Raw genomic sequence first — 3,471 nt, 5'->3', positions numbered from 1 at the left:
TATATATATATATATAAAATCTTTCAATGTAGTTTTGTAATCTTACCATGAAGCCTTTTGTTCTAATTTCTTGTAGTGTTTGTAGCTAGTGTTGATTTTAATTTTAATTTTGCTTTTCATTTATTTTTATTTATGTGTAAATGTGTGTACCTGCTTGTCAGTAGGTGTACCATGTGCATGCAAGGTGCAAGCCCAGAGAGGGCTACAAAACTCCAGCAACTGGACTTACAGGTGATTGTGAGCCATCTGATGTAGGTGCAGGAACTGAACCCAGGTCCTCTGCAAGAGTAACAAGTGTTCTTGACCATTGAGTCATCTCTCCAGCCCTTTATGTGTATGAGCTTTGCTTCCATGTATGTTAGTGCATTCATCTTCTGCAATGAAGTTATAGGTGATTAGTAGTCTCTACAAGAGCAACCAGTGCTTTAACCACTGAGCCATCTCTCCAGCAACCCCTAGTACAGATTTTTAAGCTGCAATTTATAATTGATTACTGCTGACATATAATAACACAGTAGAGGGGTTTTGTTTGTTTGTTTTGGGTTTTTTTTTTTTTTGGTTGTTTTGTTTTGATTTTTTGAGACAGAGTCTCTCTGTAGTCCCAGCAGGCCTGACCTCACTATGTAGAGGATGACCTCAATCTCACAGAGATCCACCTGCCTGTTTCCTGAGTGCTCAACAACTCTAAAGCCTTTGGTTCTAATAGATTATAGGTTCCCTGGGATGTTTAGATGCTTTTTACATTACATTTATTTATTTAGTGTGGGTATGTATGCGGGTGCATTGTCATGGTGCATGTGTGGGGAGTTCAGAGGACAACTTTTAGGAGCTGGTTCTATCCCTTTACCATGTCAGTCCTTGGGATCAAACTCAGTGAGGTTTGGTAGCAAACCATCTTGCCTATTCTTTTGGATGTTTAAATGTAGAAAACTTGATCATCATAGTGACTGTTTTTCCCCCCATCCTTTCCAGGTCTGTGTGAGCAGCAGTGGGAGGCAGCCTGAAGATACCAGGTTAGCCTGAGGAGTTCCACTCCCTTCCAATGTCCCTTAGATACCAGGCTCAGCTAAAGCTAGGATCTTAATTTATGCCACAGAGCCGGGCCTGGTGGCACATGCCTTTAATCTCAGCACTGAGGAGGCAGAGGCAGGCAGGTCTCTATGAATTCATGGTCAGCCTTGTCTACATAGTGAGACCCTATGAAACAAAAATTGGGGCTGGAGAGATGGCTCAGCAGTTAAGAGCACTGGTTGCTCTTGCAGAAGACCCAGGTTCAGTTCCCAGCACCCACATGGTGGCTAACAACCACCATAACTCCTGTTCCAGAGAATCCAATGTCCTCTTCTGGCCTTTTAGGATATTGCATGCATGGGTGCACTTACATACACACAGGCAAAACACTCCTACATATAAAAACAAATAAATCAAATAAATAGCTTTTGCCACAGTAAAGAAATCTCTGGTCACTGTTGCACTGCCAATTTCCTATTATTGCTGAGCTCTGAACAAGTGCAAGTAGCTTATTTGGAAGGTAGCTCAGGAAGTGGGGGTGTGGAGAAAAGACGTTCAGAGAAGGTATGTGATGAAATAAGTTACTTCTGTAGAGCTTGGAGCTTGGTACACTAAGAAACTCTGGGAACCTCAGTTGTCTTCCTAAGGTGAAAAAGATCCAGATACTAATCCACAATTCCCATCAGCTATAAGTTGAGGGGTTTGTCCAGGTAGAGGAGACTCCAGTTATCCCAGCGACCCCTCAGGTAAGTAAGTAGCTGCTGAAGTTGATAGAAGGCTAGCTTTCATAAAAATGTCTCACGTTGACAGGATGTAGATGGGGCAACTGCGGCATCTCCTACAGACATTCAAGCATGTTCTTGTTTAAAGATTTATTTATTTTTATTTTTTATGTGTATGAGTGTTTTACCTAGAAGTATGTAAGTGTACCATGTACATGAAGTGCCTATAGAGGCTAGAAGAGGGCATGGGATCTCATGGAACAGGAGTTGCCTTTGTGAACTGACATGTAAGTGCTGAGAACTGAACCTGGGTCCTCTGCAAGAGCAGCACATGCTCCTAATCGCTGAGCCATTTCTCTAGCCACTCAAGCAGTTTCTCCATAGCACTTATTACATGAAGTTACAAATATGTTCGTTGTTTATTGTCTAACTTGCCTGGTAGACTATAATAGCTCCATGACAGGAAAAAGTCTTGGTTCTCCCTTTTTACTATGTGCAGATCATGCCTGGTTCATGATAGATATCCAATAAAAACTAATTGATTAAGAATCTCAGGATTAGCTGGGCATGGTGGCACATGCCTGTAGTCCCAGCACTTGTGTTGGGGACTCCTGCTGTTTTGGGTAGTAGTCTCTCCATGTCCGGATAGCCCAAGGGGCTCGGTGTTTCTATGCAGAGACTCCTCTTTCCAGCAGGGTGTCTCTTACTCTCTTCCTGACTCACCTTTTGAAGTGGCCGCCACAGATGCCCTACCAAAAACATGGCCTCTGGCAAAGAAACTGCCAGGTTTTCCTGTGTGATAATCAGGCAATGTCTGGCAGCCTGGTGGAAGCCCACCACCACATGTAAATGGGGCACCCTCTACAAAGCACCTATCAACTAAGGCTTTTGCCACTGCCTCCACACTATAAATATCCTGGTTTTCCCCTTAATAAATTGGAGCTGCATCAGGAGCTGAGCTGTACCAGTCTCTTATTCAGTCTCTCCGGAGGGGGCTGTCCCTTCATAAACAACGACTCACAAAGACCCTGCTTTCGCCATTCCAGCACCTCCCCTCGTGACCCGGCAGCTGACGGATCTCGAACCTAGAGGGAGTGCCAGGTAGCTTGGAACGGAACACGCCTGGAAGCGCAGTGACCAGTAGAGTCGCCAGCATCCAGTAGCCACGGAGACCCTCAGCAACGCGGTGCACAGGACCTGCCCCAGAGGCGCGCGAGAGACAGGTGCCAGCCAGCAGCTGGCGCTCTGCGAAACCCGCGCGCCCATACACTTGGGCACTTGGGAGGCAGAGGCAGGTGGATCTCTGTGAGTTCCAGGCCAGCTGGGCCTACAGGGAGCCCCTGTTTCAAAAAGACTAAAAAAAAAAGAGAATCTCAGGATTAGGGGCTGGAGAGATGGCTCAGTGGTTAAGAGCACTGACTGCTCTTGCAGAGTTCCAATCTCAGCACCCACATGGTGGCTAACAACCATCCATAATTCCAGTTCCAGGGGATTCAACATCCTTTTCTGACCTCTGAGGGCACTGCATGACATGGGTGCACTTATACACATACAGGCAATATACTCATGTCCTAGTTTGTTTCTTCATTGCTGTGACAAAATACTCTGATCAATACCAACTTGGGGAGGAAAGAGTTTATTTAGCTTACATCTCCCAGGGCACAGTTCATCAGGGAGCCCAAGGTAGGAACTCAGGGCAGGAACCTGGAAGCAGGAGCTGGAGCACAGGCCATGGAGA

This window comes from Nannospalax galili, unplaced genomic scaffold, assembly GCF_000622305.1.
Source record: "Nannospalax galili isolate Female #2095 unplaced genomic scaffold, S.galili_v1.0 scaffold54, whole genome shotgun sequence".
Taxonomy (NCBI): domain Eukaryota; kingdom Metazoa; phylum Chordata; class Mammalia; order Rodentia; family Spalacidae; genus Nannospalax; species Nannospalax galili.
Note: the sequence above shows the minus strand (reverse complement) of the source record.